Source organism: Mobula birostris, chromosome 7 (assembly GCF_030028105.1).
Source record: "Mobula birostris isolate sMobBir1 chromosome 7, sMobBir1.hap1, whole genome shotgun sequence".
Lineage (NCBI taxonomy): Eukaryota > Metazoa > Chordata > Chondrichthyes > Myliobatiformes > Myliobatidae > Mobula > Mobula birostris.
Window position 1 is genome coordinate 3,690,702 of NC_092376.1, and position 17,916 is coordinate 3,708,617.

At 52.7% G+C, this 17,916-nt stretch overlaps 1 protein-coding gene across 1 annotated transcript in view; it reads left to right on the top strand.

Moving 5' to 3' along the window:
* The first annotated feature begins 11,180 nt into the window (after positions 1–11,180).
* The window catches only part of LOC140199960 (cytolytic toxin-beta-like), a 63,224-nt gene continuing 56,488 nt past the window's right edge, over positions 11,181–17,916 (top strand). The window contains 1 exon segment of the mRNA XM_072262478.1: positions 11,181–11,259. The gene's annotated coding sequence lies outside the window, so the exon portion shown is untranslated.

The following is a 17,916-nucleotide window of genomic DNA, read 5'->3' on the forward strand; positions in this document are numbered from 1 at the left end:
GGAGGGGGTGAAGAGTGAGGAATTTCTGCCTGATGGGAGGGAGGGTGAAGAGTGAGGGGTTTCTGCCTGATGGAAGTGGGTGAAGAGTGAGGGGTTTCTGTCTGATGGGAGGGTGGTGAAGAGTGAGGGGTTTCTGTCTCATGGGAGGGGGTGAAGAGTGAGGGGTTTCTGTCTGGTGGGAGGGTGTGAAGAATGAGGGGTTTCTGCCTGATAGGAGGGTGGGAGAAGAGTGAGGAGCTTCTGCCTGATTGGAGGGGGGTGAACAGTGAGGGGTTTCTGCCTGATGGGAGGGGGGGGTGAAGAGTGAGGGGTTTCTGCCTGATGGAAGAGTGATGAAGAGTGAAGAGTGTCTGCCTGTTGGGAAGGGGGTGAAGAGTGAGGAATTTCTCCCTGATGGGAGGGGGGGTGAAGAGTGAGGGGTTTCTGCCTGTTCGGAAGGGTGGTGAAGAGTGAGGGGTTTCTGTCTGTTGAGAGGGGGGTGAAGAGTGAGGGGTTTCTGTCTAATTGGAGGGGTTGAAGAGTGAGGCGTCTCTACATGATGGGAGGGTGGTGAAAAGTGAGGGGCCTCTCTCTGATGGGAGGGGGTGAAGAGTGAGGGGTTTCTGTCTGATGGGAGGGTGGTGAAGAGTGAGGGGTTTCTGCCTGATTGGAGGGGCTGAAGAGTGAGGGGTTTCTGCATGATGGGGGTTGTGAAGAGTGAGGGGTTTCTGTCTGATGGGAGTGTGGTATGAAGAGTGAGGGGTTTCTGCCTGATGGGAGGTGGTGAAGAGTGAGGGGTTTCTGCCTGATGGGGGGGGTGTGAAGAGAGAGGGGTCTCTGCCTGATGGGAGGGGAGGTGAAGAGTGAGGGGTTTCTGCCTGATTGGAGGTGGTGAAGAGTGAGGGGTTTCTGCTTGATGGAAGGTGGTGAAGAGTGAGGGGTTTCTGTCTATTGAGAGGGGGGTGAAGAGTGAGGGGTTTCTGTCTGATGGGAGGGGGTGAAGAGTTAGGGGTTTCTGCCTGATGGGAGGGGGTGAAGAGTGAGGGGTTTCTGTCTGATGGTGGGGGGGGGGAGAGTGAGGGGGTTTCTGCCTGATAGGATGGGCTGAATAGTGAGGGGTTTCTGTCTGATGGGAGGGTGGTGAAGAGTGAGGGGTCTCTGTCTGATGGGAGAGGGGTGAAGAGTGAGGAGTTTTAGCCTGATGGAGGTGTGTGAAGAGTGAGGGGTTTCTGTCTGATTGGAGGGGTGAAGAGTGAGGGGTTTCTGTCTGATTGGAGGGGTGAAGAATGAGGGGTTTCTGCCTGATTTGAGGGGGTGAAGAGTGAGGGGTTTCTGCCTGATGGGAGGGGGGGTGAAGAGTGCGGGCTTCCTGCCTGAAGGGAGGGGGGCTGAAGAGTGAAGGGTTTCTGTCTGATGGGAGGTGGTGAAGAGTGAGGGGTTTCTGCCTGATGGGAGGGGGTGAAGAGTGAGGGGTTTCTGTCTGATGGTGGGGGGGGGGGGAGAGTGAGGGGGTTTCTGCCTGATGGAAGGGTGGTATGAAGAGTGAGGGGTTTCTGCCTGATGGGAGGTGGTGAAGAGTGAGGGGTTTCTGCCTGATGGGGGGGTGTGAAGAGAGAGTGGTCTCTGCCTGATGGGAGGGGAGGTGAAGAGTGAGGAGTTTCTGCCTGATGGGAGGGTGGTATGAAGAGTGAGGGGTTTCTGCCTGATTGGAGGTGGTGAAGAGTGAGGGGTTTCTGCTTGATGGAAGGTGGTGAAGAGTGAGGGGTTTCTGTCTGTTGAGAGCGGGGTGAAGAGTGAGGGGTTTCTGTCTGATGGGAGGGGGTGAAGAGTTAGGGGTTTCTGCCTGATGGGAGGGGGTGAAGAGTGAGGGGTTTCTGTCTGATGGTGGGGGGGGGGGGGAGAGTGAGGGGGTTTCTGCCTGATAGGATGGGCTGAAGATTGATGGGTTTCTGTCTGATGGCAGGGTGGTGAAGAGTGAGGGGTCTCTGTCTGATGGGAGAGGGGTGAAGAGTGAGGAGTTTTAGCCTGATGGGAGGGGTGTGAAGAGTGAGGGGTTTCTGTCTGATTGGAGGGGTGAAGAATGAGGGGTTTCTGCCTGATGGGAGGGGGGGGTGAAGAGTGAGGGGTTTCTGCCTGGTGGGAGGGGGTGAAGAGTGAGGGGTTTCTGTCTGATGGCGGGGGGGGGGGGGAGAGTGAGGGGGTTTCTGCCTGATAGGATGGGCTGAAGAGTGAGGGGTTTCTGTCTGATGGGAGGGTGGTGAAGAGTGAGGGGTCTCTGTCTGATGGGAGAGGGGTGAAGAGTGAGGAGTTTTAGCCTGATGGAGGTGTGTGAAGAGTGAGGGGTTTCTGTCTGATTGGAGGGGTGAAGAATGAGGGGTTTCTGCCTGATTTGAGGGGGTGAAGAGTGAGGGGTTTCTGCCTGATGGGAGGCGGGGTGAAGAGTGCGGGCTTCCTGCCTGAAGGGAGGGGGGCTGAAGAGTGAAGGGTTTCTGTCTGATGGGAGGTGGTGAAGAGTGAGGGGTTTCTGCCTGATGGGAGGGGGTGAAGAGTGAGGGGTTTCTGTCTGATGGTGGGGGGGGGGAGAGTGAGGGGGTTTCTGCCTGATGGAAGGGTGGTATGAAGAGTGAGGGGTTTCTGCCTGATGGGAGGTGGTGAAGAGTGAGGGGTTTCTGCCTGATGGGGGGGTGTGAAGAGAGAGTGGTCTCTGCCTGATGGGAGGGGAGGTGAAGAGTGAGGAGTTTCTGCCTGATGGGAGGGTGGTATGAAGAGTGAGGGGTTTCTGCCTGATTGGAGGTGGTGAAGAGTGAGGGGTTTCTGCTTGATGGAAGGTGGTGAAGAGTGAGGGGTTTCTGTCTGTTGAGAGCGGGGTGAAGAGTGAGGGGTTTCTGTCTGATGGGAGGGGGTGAAGAGTTAGGGGTTTCTACCTGATGGGAGGGGGTGAAGAGTGTGGGGTTTCTGTCTGATGGTGGGGGGGGGGAGAGTGAGGGGGTTTCTGCCTGATAGGATGGGCTGAAAATTGAGGGGTTTCTGTCTGATGGGAGGGTGGTGAAGAGTGAGGGGTCTCTGTCTGATGGGAGAGGGGTGAAGAGTGAGGAGTTTTAGCCTGATGGGAGGGGTGTGAAGAGTGAGGGGTTTCTGTCTGATTGGAGGGGTGAAGAATGAGGGGTTTCTGCCTGATGGGAGGGGGGGGTGAAGAGTGAGGGGTTTCTGCCTGATGGGAGGGGGTGAAGAGTGAGGGGTTTCTGTCTGATGGTGGGGGGGGGGGAGTGAGGGGGTTTCTGCCTGATAGGATGGGCTGAAGAGTGAGGGGTTTCTGTCTGATGGGAGGGTGGTGAAGAGTGAGGGGTCTCTGTCTGATGGGAGAGGGGTGAAGAGTGAGGAGTTTTTGCCTGATGGGAGGGGTGTGAAGTGTGAGGGGTTTCTGTCTGATTGGAGGGGTGAAGAATGAGGGGTTTCTGCCTGATTTGAGGGGGTGAAGAATGAGGGGTTTCTGCCTGATGGGAGGGGGGGTGAAGATTGCGGGCTTCCTGCCTGAAGGGAGGGGGGCTGAAGAGTGAGGGGTTTCTGTCTGATGGGAGGTGGTGAAGAGTGAGGGGTTTCTGCCTGATGGAAGGGGGGTGAAGAGTGAGGGGTTTCTGTCTGTTGAGAGGGGGGGTGAAGAGTGAGGGGTTTCTGCCTGATGGGAGGGGGGTGAACAGTGAGGATTTTCTGCCTAATGGGAGGGAGGGGTGAAGAGTGAGGGGCTTCTGCCTGATGGGGGGGGGTGAAGAGTGCAGGGTTTCTGCCTGATGGGAGGGTGGTATGAAGAGTGAGGGGTTTCTGCCTGATTGGAGGTGGTGAAGAGTGAGGGGTTTCTGCTTGATGGAAGGTGGTGAAGAGTGAGGGGTTTCTGTCTGTTGAGAGCGGGGTGAAGAGTGAGGGGTTTCTGTCTGATGGGAGGGGGTGAAGAGTTAGGGGTTTCTGCCTGATGGGAGGGGGTGAAGAGTGAGGGGTTTCTGTCTGATGGGAGGGTGGTGAAGAGTGAGGGGTCTCTGTCTGATGGGAGAGGGGTGAAGAGTGAGGAGTTTTAGCCTGATGGAGGTGTGTGAAGAGTGAGGGGTTTCTGTCTGATTGGAGGGGTGAAGAATGAGGGGTTTCTGCCTGATTTGAGGGGGTGAAGAGTGAGGGGTTTCTGCCTGATGGGAGGGGGGGTGAAGAGTGCGGGCTTCCTGCCTGAAAGGAGGGGGGCTGAAGAGTGAAGGGTTTCTGTCTGATGGGAGGTGGTGAAGACTGAGGGGTTTCTGCCTGATGGGAGGGGGTGAAGAGTGAGGGGTTTCTGTCTGATGGTGGGGGGGGGGGAGAGTGAGGGGGTTTCTGCCTGATGGAAGGGTGGTATGAAGAGTGAGGGGTTTCTGCCTGATGGGAGGTGGTGAAGAGTGAGGGGTTTCTGCCTGATGGGGGGGTGTGAAGAGAGAGGGGTCTCTGCCTGATGGGAGGGGAGGTGAAGAGTGAGGGGTTTCTGCCTGATGGGAGGGTGGTATGAAGAGTGAGGGGTTTCTGCCTGATTGGAGGTGGTGAAGAGTGAGGGGTTTCTGCTTGATGGAAGGTGGTGAAGAGTGAGGGGTTTCTGTCTGTTGAGAGCGGGGTGAAGAGTGAGGGGTTTCTGTCTGATGGGAGGGGGTGAAGAGTTAGGGGTTTCTGCCTGATGGGAGGGGGTGAAGAGTGAGGGGTTTCTGTCTGATGGTGGGGGGGGGGAGAGTGAGGGGGTTTCTGCCTGATAGGATGGGCTGAAGAGTGAGGGGTTTCTGTCTGATGGGAGGGTGGTGAAGAGTGAGGGGTCTCTGTCTGATGGGAGAGGGGTGAAGAGTGAGGAGTTTTAGCCTGATGGAGGTGTGTGAAGAGTGAGGGGTTTCTGTCTGATTTGAGGGGGTGAAGAGTGAGGGGTTTCTGCCTGATGGGAGGGGGGGGTGAAGAGTGCGGGCTTCCTGCCTGAAGGGAGGGGGGCTGAAGAGTGAAGGGTTTCTGTCTGATGGGAGGTGGTGAAGAGTGAGGGGTTTCTGCCTGATGGGAGGGGGTGAAGAGTGAGGGGTTTCTGTCTGAGTGTGGGGGGGGGGGAGAGTGAGGGGGTTTCTGCCTGATGGAAGGGTGGTATGAAGAGTGAGGGGTTTCTGCCTGATGGGGGGGTGTGAAGAGAGAGGGGTCTCTGCCTGATGGGAGGGGAGGTGAAGAGTGAGGGGTTTCTGCCTGATGGGAGGGTGGTATGAAGAGTGAGGGGTTTCTGCCTGATTGGAGGTGGTGAAGAGTGAGGGGTTTCTGCTTGATGGAAGGTGGTGAAGAGTGAGGGGTTTCTGTCTGATGGTGGGGGGGGGGGAGAGTGAGGGGGTTTCTGCCTGATAGGATGGGCTGAAGAGTGAGGGGTTTCTGTCTGATGGGAGGGTGGTGAAGAGTGAGGGGTCTCTGTCTGATGGGAGAGGGGTGAAGAGTGAGGAGTTTTAGCCTGATGGGAGGGGTGTGAAGAGTGAGGGGTTTCTGTCTGATTGGAGGGGTGAAGAATGAGGGGTTTCTGCCTGATTTGAGGAGGTGAAGAGTGAGGGGTTTCTGCCTGATGGGAGGGGGGGGGTGAAGAGTGAGGGGTTTCTGCCTGATGGGAGGGGGTGAAGAGTGAGGGGTTTCTGTCTGATGGTGGGGGGGGGGAGTGAGGGGGTTTCTGCCTGATAGGATGGGCTGAAGAGTGAGGGGTTTCTGTCTGTTGGGAGGGTGGTGAAGAGTGAGGGGTCTCTGTCTGATGGGAGAGGGGTGAAGAGTGAGGAGTTTTTGCCTGATGGGAGGGGTGTGAAGTGTGATGGGTTTCTGTCTGATTGGAGGGGTGAAGAATGAGGGGTTTCTGCCTGATTTGAGGGGGTGAAGAGTGAGGGGTTTCTGCCTGATGGGAGGGGGGGGTGAAGATTGCGGGCTTCCTGCCTGAAGGGAGGGGGGCTGAAGAGTGAGGGGTTTCTGTCTGATGGGAGGTGGTGAAGAGTGAGGGGTTTCTGCCTGATGGGAGGGGGGTGAACAGTGAGGATTTTCTGCCTAATGGGAGGGAGGGGTGAAGAGTGAGGGGCTTCTGCCTGATGGGGGGGGGTGAAGAGTGAAGGGTTTCTGCCTGATGGGAGGGGGGGTGAAGAGTGAGGGGTTTCTGTCTGATGGTGGGGGGGGGGAGAGTGAGGGGGTTTCTGCCTGATAGGATGGGCTGAAGAGTGAGGGGTTTCTGTCTGATGGGAGGGTGGTGAAGAGTGAGGGGTCTCTGTCTGATGGGAGAGGGGTGAAGTGTGAGGAGTTTTAGCCTCATGGAGGTGTGTGAAGAGTGAGGGGTTTCTGTCTGATTGGAGGGGTGAAGAATGAGGGGTTTCTGCCTGATTTGAGGGGGTGAAGAGTGAGGGGTTTCTGCCTGATGGGAGGGGGGGTGAAGAGTGCGGGCTTCCTGCCTGAAGGGAGGGGGGCTGAAGAGTGAAGGGTTTCTGTCTGATGGGAGGTGGTGAAGAGTGAGGGGTTTCTGCCTGATGGGAGGGGCTGAAGAGTGAGGGGTTTCTGTCTGATGGTGGGGGGGGGGAGAGTGAGGGGGTTTCTGCCTGATAGGATGGGCTGAAGAGTGAGGGGTTTCTGTCTGATGGGAGGGTGGTGAAGAGTGAGGGGTCTCTGTCTGATGGGAGAGGGGTGAAGAGTGAGGAGTTTTAGCCTGATGGAGGTGTGTGAAGAGTGAGGGGTTTCTGTCTGATTTGAGGGGGTGAAGAGTGAGGGGTTTCTGCCTGATGGGAGGGGGGGGTGATCAGTGCGGGCTTCCTGCCTGAAGGGAGGGGGGCTGAAGAGTGAAGGGTTTCTGTCTGATGGGAGGTGGTGAAGAGTGAGGGGTTTCTGCCTGATGGGAGGGGGTGAAGAGTGAGGGGTTTCTGTCTGATGGTGGGGGGGGGAGAGTGAGGGGGTTTCTGCCTGATGGAAGGGTGGTATGAAGAGTGAGGGGTTTCTGCCTGATGGGAGGTGGTGAAGAGTGAGGGGTTACTGCCTGATGGGGGGGTGTGAAGAGAGAGGGGTCTCTGCCTGATGGGAGGGGAGGTGAAGAGTGAGGGGTTTCTGCCTGATGGGAGGGTGGTATGAAGAGTGAGGGGTTTCTGCTTGATGGAAGGTGGTGAAGAGTGAGGGGTTTCTGTCTGATGGTGGGGGGGGGGAGAGTGAGGGGGTTTCTGCCTGATAGGATGGGCTGAAGAGTGAGGGGTTTCTGTCTGATGGGAGGGTGGTGAAGAGTGAGGGGTCTCTGTCTGATGGGAGAGGGGTGAAGAGTGAGGAGTTTTAGCCTGATGGGAGGGGTGTGAAGAGTGAGGGGTTTCTGTCTGATTGGAGGGGTGAAGAATGAGGGGTTTCTGCCTGATTTGAGGAGGTGAAGAGTGAGGGGTTTCTGCCTGATGGGAGGGGGGGGTGAAGAGTGAGGGGTTTCTGCCTGATGGGAGGGGGTGAAGAGTGAGGGGTTTCTGTCTGATGGTGGGGGGGGGGGGAGTGAGGGGGTTTCTGCCTGATAGGATGGGCTGAAGAGTGAGGGGTTTCTGTCTGATGGGAGGGTGGTGAAGAGTGAGGGGTCTCTGTCTGATGGGAGAGGGGTGAAGAGTGAGGAGTTTTTGCCTGATGGGAGGGGTGTGAAGTGTGATGGGTTTCTGTCTGATTGGAGGGGTGAAGAATTAGGGGTTTCTGCCTGATTTGAGGGGGTGAAGAGTGAGGGGTTTCTGCCTGATGGGAGGGGGGGGGTGAAGATTGCGGGCTTCCTGCCTGAAGGGAGGGGGGCTGAAGAGTGAGGGGTTTCTGTCTGATGGGAGGTGGTGAAGAGTGAGGGGTTTCTGCCTGATGGGAGGGGGGTGAACAGTGAGGATTTTCTGCCTAATGGGAGGGAGGGGTGAAGAGTGAGGGGCTTCTGCCTGATGGGGGGGGGGGTGAAGAGTGAAGGGTTTCTGCCTGATGGGAGGGGGGGTGAAGAGTGAGGGGTTTCTGTCTGATGGTGGGGGGGGGGAGAGTGAGGGGGTTTCTGCCTGATAGGATGGGCTGAAGAGTGAGGGGTTTCTGTCTGATGGGAGGGTGGTGAAGAGTGAGGGGTCTCTGTCTGATGGGAGAGGGGTGAAGTGTGAGGAGTTTTAGCCTGATGGAGGTGTGTGAAGAGTGAGGGGTTTCTGTCTGATTGGAGGGGTGAAGAATGAGGGGTTTCTGCCTGATTTGAGGGGGTGAAGAGTGAGGGGTTTCTGCCTGATGGGAGGGGGGGTGAAGAGTGCGGGCTTCCTGCCTGAAGGGAGGGGGGCTGAAGAGTGAAGGGTTTCTGTCTGATGGGAGGTGGTGAAGAGTGAGGGGTTTCTGCCTGATGGGAGGGGGTGAAGAGTGAGGGGTTTCTGTCTGATGGTGGGGGGGGGGAGTGAGGGGGTTTCTGCCTGATAGGATGGGCTGAAGAGTGAGGGGTTTCTGTCTGATGGGAGGGTGGTGAAGAGTGAGGAGTTTTTGCCTGATGGGAGGGGTGTGAAGTGTGAGGGGTTTCTGCCTGATGGGAGGGGGTGAAGAGTGAGGGGTTTCTGTCTGATGGTGGGGGGGGGAGAGTGAGGGGGTTTCTGCCTGATGGAAGGGTGGTATGAAGAGTGAGGGGTTTCTGCCTGATGGGAGGTGGTGAAGAGTGAGGGGTTACTGCCTGATGGGGGGGTGTGAAGAGAGAGGGGTCTCTGCCTGATGGGAGGGGAGGTGAAGAGTGAGGGGTTTCTGCCTGATGGGAGGGTGGTATGAAGAGTGAGGGGTTTCTGCTTGATGGAAGGTGGTGAAGAGTGAGGGGTTTCTGTCTGATGGTGGGGGGGGGGAGAGTGAGGGGGTTTCTGCCTGATAGGATGGGCTGAAGAGTGAGGGGTTTCTGTCTGATGGGAGGGTGGTGAAGAGTGAGGGGTCTCTGTCTGATGGGAGAGGGGTGAAGAGTGAGGAGTTTTAGCCTGATGGGAGGGGTGTGAAGAGTGAGGGGTTTCTGTCTGATTGGAGGGGTGAAGAATGAGGGGTTTCTGCCTGATTTGAGGAGGTGAAGAGTGAGGGGTTTCTGCCTGATGGGAGGGGGGGGTGAAGAGTGAGGGGTTTCTGCCTGATGGGAGGGGGTGAAGAGTGAGGGGTTTCTGTCTGATGGTGGGGGGGGGGGGAGTGAGGGGGTTTCTGCCTGATAGGATGGGCTGAAGAGTGAGGGGTTTCTGTCTGATGGGAGGGTGGTGAAGAGTGAGGGGTCTCTGTCTGATGGGAGAGGGGTGAAGAGTGAGGAGTTTTTGCCTGATGGGAGGGGTGTGAAGTGTGATGGGTTTCTGTCTGATTGGAGGGGTGAAGAATTAGGGGTTTCTGCCTGATTTGAGGGGGTGAAGAGTGAGGGGTTTCTGCCTGATGGGAGGGGGGGGTGAAGATTGCGGGCTTCCTGCCTGAAGGGAGGGGGGCTGAAGAGTGAGGGGTTTCTGTCTGATGGGAGGTGGTGAAGAGTGAGGGGTTTCTGCCTGATGGGAGGGGGGTGAACAGTGAGGATTTTCTGCCTAATGGGAGGGAGGGGTGAAGAGTGAGGGGCTTCTGCCTGATGGGGGGGGGGTGAAGAGTGAAGGGTTTCTGCCTGATGGGAGGGGGGGTGAAGAGTGAGGGGTTTCTGTCTGATGGTGGGGGGGGGGAGAGTGAGGGGGTTTCTGCCTGATAGGATGGGCTGAAGAGTGAGGGGTTTCTGTCTGATGGGAGGGTGGTGAAGAGTGAGGGGTCTCTGTCTGATGGGAGAGGGGTGAAGTGTGAGGAGTTTTAGCCTGATGGAGGTGTGTGAAGAGTGAGGGGTTTCTGTCTGATTGGAGGGGTGAAGAATGAGGGGTTTCTGCCTGATTTGAGGGGGTGAAGAGTGAGGGGTTTCTGCCTGATGGGAGGGGGGGTGAAGAGTGCGGGCTTCCTGCCTGAAGGGAGGGGGGCTGAAGAGTGAAGGGTTTCTGTCTGATGGGAGGTGGTGAAGAGTGAGGGGTTTCTGCCTGATGGGAGGGGGTGAAGAGTGAGGGGTTTCTGTCTGATGGTGGGGGGGGGGGGAGTGAGGGGGTTTCTGCCTGATAGGATGGGCTGAAGAGTGAGGGGTTTCTGTCTGATGGGAGGGTGGTGAAGAGTGAGGAGTTTTTGCCTGATGGGAGGGGTGTGAAGTGTGAGGGGTTTCTGTCTGATTGGAGGGGTGAAGAATGAGGGGTTTCTGCCTGATTTGAGGGGGTGAAGAGTGAGGGGTTTCTGCCTGATGGGAGGGGGGGTGAAGATTGCGGGCTTCCTGCCTGAAGGGAGGGGGGCTGAAGAGTGAGGGGTTTCTGTCTGATGGGAGGTGGTGAAGAGTGAGGGGTTTCTGCCTGATGGAAGGGGGGTGAAGAGTGAGGGGTTTCTGTCTGTTGAGAGGGGGGGTGAAGAGTGAGGGGTTTCTGCCTGATGGGAGGGGGGTGAACAGTGAGGATTTTCTGCCTAATGGGAGGGAGGGGTGAAGAGTGAGGGGCTTCTGCCTGATGGGGGGGGGGTGAAGAGTGAAGAGTTTCTGCCTGATGGGAGGGGGGGTGAAGAGTGAGGGGTTTCTGCCTGATGGGAGGGGGGTGAAGAGTGAGCGGTTTCTGCCTGATGGGGGGGGGAACAAGAGTGAGGAGTTTCTGCCCGATGGGAGGGGGGTTGAAGAGCGAGGGGTTTCTGCCTGATGGGGGGGGTGGTGAAGAAGCTCTCGTCTTTGTTTATCAGTTTCGTTTTTCTATATGAGGGGCCTTTCCGGGAAACTGACACAGAACTCAATAACATGCAGCGGATGCAGTAAAAAGGCTGCTGTAGAATTGTGGGAGAACAGCCACTCTCAGTGCATACAGTCATCAGTCGAGATTGAAGAGGCTGGAAGCAAATACTATAGCAAAAATTAAAAAGCAGGCGCTGAGGTGTTTGAACAGGCACAGCAGAAAGAGTTACGGAAAATACACACAGAGCAAATTAGTTAAGTTTGCAATTTCAAGCAAGATTTTATTGAATGTTTGCCACTTAATTGTGCCTATGTAAGTAATCAAACTGAGTTAAACTACTGCAGAATCCTGTCACATGTTCAATTGTTTCTGGTTTCTATTTTCCTTTTATGCATTTATCATCTTGAATTTGTTAGTCTTTAATTATGTATTTTTGATCATTTTTTGTGCTAGCCACCTGCTCCTAAATTGCCACGAGGAACCCTTCTGTTTCTGGGAAGAGGACCTCCCCTCGGAGCCAGGCGATCGACGCTTGCTTGCTGACATCCAGTCTGCTCAGGTTAACTTTTACTTCCATAGTGATAATTTCTTCATTTTTCTGGGTTGTGCTTTCATTTAAGTTTGAGAGAGTGTACTTCTTATCAGAATTGCATAAGAGGTATGTTTTACCTACTGTCAAAAATACAGGCACTTTTTCAAGATTTTTCAGTAATTAGTACAGATGAAGACAGTAAATTTTTTAGACCAATAGTTATGAAAATTAACACTGCTGGCAATTTTTCAGTTGTGGGTATTATTTGTAACCACTTTTAACATATAAGACCATAAGATATAGGAACAGAAGTAGGCTATTTGGCCCATCGTGTCTGCTCCTCTATTCAATCATGGGCTGATCCAATTCTCCTGCCTTCACCCCATACCCTTTGATGTCCTGGCTAATCAAGAACCTATCTATCCTGCCTTAAATACACCCAATGACTTGGCCTCCACAGCTGCTCGTGGCAACAAATTCCAGAGATTTACCACCCTCTGACTAAAGTGATTTCTCCGCATCTCTATTCTAAATGGACGTCCTTCAATCCTGAAGTCGTGCCTTCTTGTCCTAGACTCCCCTACCATGGGAAATAACTTTGCCATATCTAATCTGTTCAGGCCTTTTAACACTTGGAATGTTTCAATATATCCAATATTATCCAAATATTATGCGGTCATCCAGATATACCAATACCTCAAGCAAGTTCATATCCTCCACCTTCTCCTCCATGACCCACCGGAAGATTGCAGGAGCTCCCGATATGCCCTGGGGCGTCCTTTTGAACTGGAAGAATCCAATATAAATGCCGTCTTCTCTTTGTTGGCCTCACTCATGGGGATCTGGTAATATCCACTCCTCAAGTCCAGCACACTGAACCACTTTGCACCACTCAGACAGGCCAGTGTGTCTTCAATCCTCGGGACAGTGTACTGGTCAGGGACAGTGCGCCTGTACAGAGTCCTATAGTCCACACACATCTGTACCTTCCCATTCTTCTTCCAGGCCACTACTGTTGGGGACACATAGGGGCTTTGGGACTCAGTGATGATCCCAGCTTCCTTCAGTTTAGACAAATGCTGCCGCACGTCTTCCACGTCTGCAGGAGCCAGTCACCGCGACCTTTCTCTGAATGGGGTATCCTCAGTCACCCGGATAGTGTGACATGTGCTCTTGGAACAACCCACATCAAACTCTTCAGTGGAAAAGACACCTTCCAGCATCAACATCTTCTCTACCAACCTCCTTTTCCACACCGCAGGCACTGGGGAGTCTCTGAAGTTGAATGACTCAGCTGTCAACTTTCCCCGCTTTTCTCCCCGGTGTGTCTCACAGGGGCACGAGACATTACCGTCACCGGGAACAAATGTGCCAGGGGCATCCCCCGCTTGAAGGTGACCTCCCCCTTCGTAGTGTTCCTGACAATTCACTGCCATCCTGCCCGCCTGTACGACCGAGGGCTTCTGCAATTCGGGCCTCACCAGTACCCCAGCAGGGATATCCCAACTCCCCATCGTTGGTCTTCTGGGGCGTCCACTAAGAGGGCCTTCCCCCAGGCACTCCGGGAAATTTGGGGGCCCCCATCACTCTCGTTACTTCCCTGGGCTGGACCACCAGTGTCTTCGACTGGGTGAACCACACAGTCCCTCGTTTAAATTCGTTATTGGGCCCAATGCAACCACGCACCTCCTCAAAAGCAGCTCAAAACCCTGGGTGCACGGACAATGTTCCCAGAAAGCTCTCCCCAGCCTTCTCCTTGCAGGCCCCCATGAGCCTCCTCACAAGAGGGGTGTTGGTCCCCACCAGAATTGAAACGCCGCCCTTCTCAACAGGGTCTGGACAAACCAGCACCAATGTATCAAGAACCTCAGACACTCGCACATCGGCCTCCGAGAACTCCAGTTTCACTGACAAATAATCGTCGTATGGATAATCACTAGCACTAAGCCCCCAGACCTCCAATGTACTGAATGGTGTCAATGGTAAATGCTTCAGATACTGGTTGTAAAATGAATGGTACAACAACGTGACCTGCGACCCGGTGTCGAGGATGACTTTAGCATAAATACCCTCTATCCGTAGCGACACACTGGAGCATGGTCCCACTAAGCATTCAGGAATAGGGCCAGCACCAATGTATCAAGAACCTCAGACACTCGCACATCGGCCTCCGAGAACTCCAGTTTCACTGACAAATAATCGTCGTATGGATAATCACTAGCACTAAGCCCCCAGACCTCCAATGTACTGAATGGTGTCAATGGTAAATGCTTCAGATACTGGTTGTAAAATGAATGGTACAACAACGTGACCTGCGACCCGGTGTCGAGGATGACTTTAGCATAAATACCCTCTATCCGTAGCGACTGCTTTCAGGGGGTCCTTGATATACTGTTGGGAACGTGGTCCCCCAGAGACACCAGTCCGTTCCCTCACTGGGTCTCCCTCTCTACCTGTCCTATCATATGGAGGGTCCTATCCCCGCTTTAACACCCGGGACATCTCAGTTCTCAGCTCTGCCACAATCTCCCTTACCACTCCCCGGGTCGGGCTAGCCCTGGTCACTTCACCACAAGGGGCAACTACCGAAGACCGTACCCTGCTGACGGAGCCCTCCTGCACCTCTGACGCGCTCTCCTCCTCCCGTACCTCTCTGATCAGCTCAACAAAGGAGGGAGGGGGCATGTCTTATGAGGCTGTTGGAGACTCCAAGCAATCCGGTCCTGGGACTGGGCGCCCTTGGACATCTGGTCCATTCTTAACTGATCCACCTCTGCCGCCTGAATGACCCCTCTGCGCTGCGAGCAATTTAGCTGCCTCTCGAGCCAAAACACAAAGGCAGAAAGTATCTCCCCCTTCTCCTGACGCATGTTCTGAAACCTCATCGTGAGCTCCGTCGGACTTCCTGTCGGACCAAAAGCATTGTCCAGTGCTCGCATGTGATTGACAGCTGTCGCTACGGGATACCACAACCTGATGGCTCTCACAATGTCAGCGGCCCGCTCATCCAAACTTTCAACCAATCTCTGTCGCTTTACATCGTTCAAACACTGCCACTCATCTAACAACTGAGAGGTCCGCTCCGCCCAAGCCTCATCCTCCTCCTCCACTTTAGGGGTGAGCGTTATTCCAGAGAATAGGCGGAACCGACCAACCTGGGACTTTGAACCTGGGTATTTTCCCATTTATTCACCAGAGAGGTAAGGGCGGATACTAACTCAGAACTCTCACTCTTCACCGGGGGACATGGACTAATTAGACATTCCAAATCCGACCACTCCTTCTCCTCACTCCTCAGAAACGATAGAACCCGTCTCTGAAATCTCCACTCCCAACTATGGGCAACTCGACCGCTTCCTTCTCCTCCTCCCTGACAGTATGGACAGGCCATGGCTTATCTGGTCCACCCCCATTACGTCAGCGCTAGTCTGAACGAAAACAGGGTCGGAACCCGCCATTTTATCAAAACTCCGCTCTACAATTTCAACTTTGCCAATAGCTTTCTGTCCTTTTCCAATATTTTTATTAAATTTCATATACACAAATACAGAATTCATAAGGATACTTATTATAAATCAAAATAAGGTAGCACAAAGGTAGCGGGAAATAAAGTCACTGAGACGTGGCTAAAGGATGCATGTCTCTGGGAGCTGAACGTCCAAGGATACACGGTGTATCGGAAGGATAGGAAGGTAGGCAGAGGGGGTGGTGTGGCTTTATTGGTAAGAGATGATATCAAATCATTAGAAAGAGGCGACATAGGATCGGAAGGTGCAGAATCTTTATGGGTTGAGCTAAGAAATTGCAGGGGTAAAATGACCCTGATGGCAGTTATTTATAGGCCTCCAAACAGCTGCAGTGATGTGGACTACAAATTACAACAGGAAATAGAAAAGGCTTGTCAGAAGGGCAGTGTTATGATAATTGTGGGGGATTTTAACATGCGAGTGGATTGGGAAAATTAGGTCGGCACTGGATCTCAAGAGAGAATTTGTAGAATGTCTGCGAGATGGCTTTTTAGAACAGCTTGTTGTTGAGTCCACTAGGGGATCGGCTGTACTGGATTGGGTATTGTGTAATGAACCGGAGGTGATTAGAGAGATTGAGGTGAAGGAACCCTTAGGAGGCAGTGATCATAACATGATTGAGTTCACTGTGAAATTTGAAAAAGAGAAGCCGAAATCTGATGTGTTGGTGTTTCAGTGGAGTAAAGGAAACTACAGTGGCATGAGAGAGGAACTAGCCAAAGTTGACTGGAAAGGGACACTGGCGGGAAGGACGGCAGAGCAGCAGTGGCTGGAGTTTATGCGAGAAGTGAGGAAGGTGCAAGACAGATATATTCCAAAAAAGAAGGAATTTTCAAATGGAAAAAGAGTGCGACCGTGGCTGACAAGAGAAGTCAAAGCCAAAATTAAAGCAAAGGAGAGGGCATGCAAGGGAGCAAAAATTAGTGGGAAGACAGAGGATTGGGAAGTTTTTAAAAACTTACAAAAGGAAACTAAGAAGGTCATTAAGAGGGAAAAGATTAACTATGAAAGGAAGCTAGCAAATAATATCAAAGAGGATACTAAAAGCTTTTTCAAGTATGTAAAGAGTAAAAGACAGGTGAGAGTAGATATAGGACCAATAGAAAATGATGTTGGAGAAATTGTAATGGGAGATGAGATGACGGAGGAACTGAATGAGTATTTTGCATAGTCTTCACTGGGGAAGACATCAGCAGCATACCGGACACTCAAGGGTGGCAGGGAAGAGAAGTGTGCGCAGTCACAATTACGACAGAGAAAGTACTCAGGAAGCTGAGTAGTCGAAGGGTAGATAAATCTCCTGGACCAGATGGAATGCACCCGCGTGTTCTGAAGGAAGTAGCTGTGGAGATTGCAGAGGCGTTAGCAATGATCTTTCAAAGGTTAATAGATGCTGCCATGGTTCCGGAGGACTGGAAGATTGCAAATGTCACTCCGCTATTTAAGAAGGGGGCAAGGAAGCAAAAAGGAAATTATAGACCTTTTAGCTTGACATCGGTGGTTGGGAAGTTGTTGGAGTCGATTGTCAAGGATAGGGTTACGGAGTACCTGGAGGCATATGACAAGATGGGCAGAACTCAGCATGGTTTCCTTAAAGGAAAATCCTGCCTGACAAACCTATTGCAATTTTTTGAGGAAATTACAAGTAGGCTAGACAAGGGAGATGCAGTGGATGTTGTGTATTTGGATTTTCAGAAGGCCTTCGACAAGGTGCCACACAAGTCTGCTAAACAAGATAAGAGCCCATGGAATTACGGGAAGTTACATACATGGATAGAGCGTTGGCTGATTGGCAGGAAGCAGAGAGTGGGAATAAAGGGATCCTATTCTGGTTGGCTGCCAGTTACCAGTGGTGTTCCACAGGGGTCCGTGTTGGGGCCACTTATTTTTACGTTGTACATCAACGAGTTGGATTATGGAATAGATGGCTTTATGTCTAAGTTTGCTGATGATACAAAGATAGGTGGAGGGGCCGGTAGTGCTGAGGAAACGGAGAGTCTGCAGAGAGACTTGGATAGATAGGGAGAATGGGCAGAGAAGTGGCAAATGAAATACAATGTTGAAAAGTATATGGTTATGAACTTTGGTAGAAGAAATAAACGGGCAGACTATTACTTAAATGGGAAGAGAATTCAAAGTTCTGAGATGCAACGGGACTTGGGAGACCTCGTGCCGGATACCCTGAAGGTTAACCTCCAGGTTGAGTTGGTAGTGAAGAAGGCGAATGCAATGTTGACATTCGTTTCTGGGGTAATAGAGTATAGGAGCAGGGATGTGATGTTGAGGCTCTATAAGGCACTGGTGAGACCTCACTTGGAGTACTGTGTGCAGTTTTGGTCTCCTTATTCAAGAAAGGATGTGCTGACGTTGGAGAGGGTTCAGAGAAGATTCACTAGAATGATTCCCGGAATGAGAGGGTTAACATATGAGGAATGTTTGACCGCTCTTGGACTGTACTCCGTGGAGTTTAGAAGAATGAGGGGGGACCTCATAGAAACATTTCGAATGTTGAAAGGCATGGACAGAGTGGATGTGGCAAAGTTGTTTCCCATGGTGGGGGAGTCTAGTACGAGAGGGCATAACTTCAGGATTGAAGGGTGCCCATTCAGGACAGAGATGTGAAGAATTTTTTTAGTCAGAGGGTGGTGAATCTATGGAACTTGTTCCCACGGGCGGCAGTGGAGGCCAAGTCATTGGGTGTATTTAAGGCAGAGATTGATAGGTATCTGAGTAGCCAGGGCATCAAAGGTTATGGTGAGAAGGTGGGGGAGTGGGACTAAATGGGAGAATGGATCAGCTCATGATAAAATGGCGGAGCAGACTCGATGGGCCAAATGGCTGACTTCTGCTCCTTTGTCTCATGGTCTTTCGGTCTAAAATGCACTATATATAAATCACACTAATACAATCACGGTATCCCATATTCATGATCAATCAAATTAAATAAATTGAATTACAAAATGCAATAATATTGTTAATTACATTATAAAAAATATCTACACCCACTCCCAAGACAAAGCTGGTTGGTAAAAAAAAAACAGAAGAAAAAAAAGAGTACTTTACCATGTAGTGTTTTATAATAATAGCCCAGATCTATATTTTAATAACAATAACAATTCAAAGATTTTCAAAATAGTTCAGAAAGAGTCCCCATAAC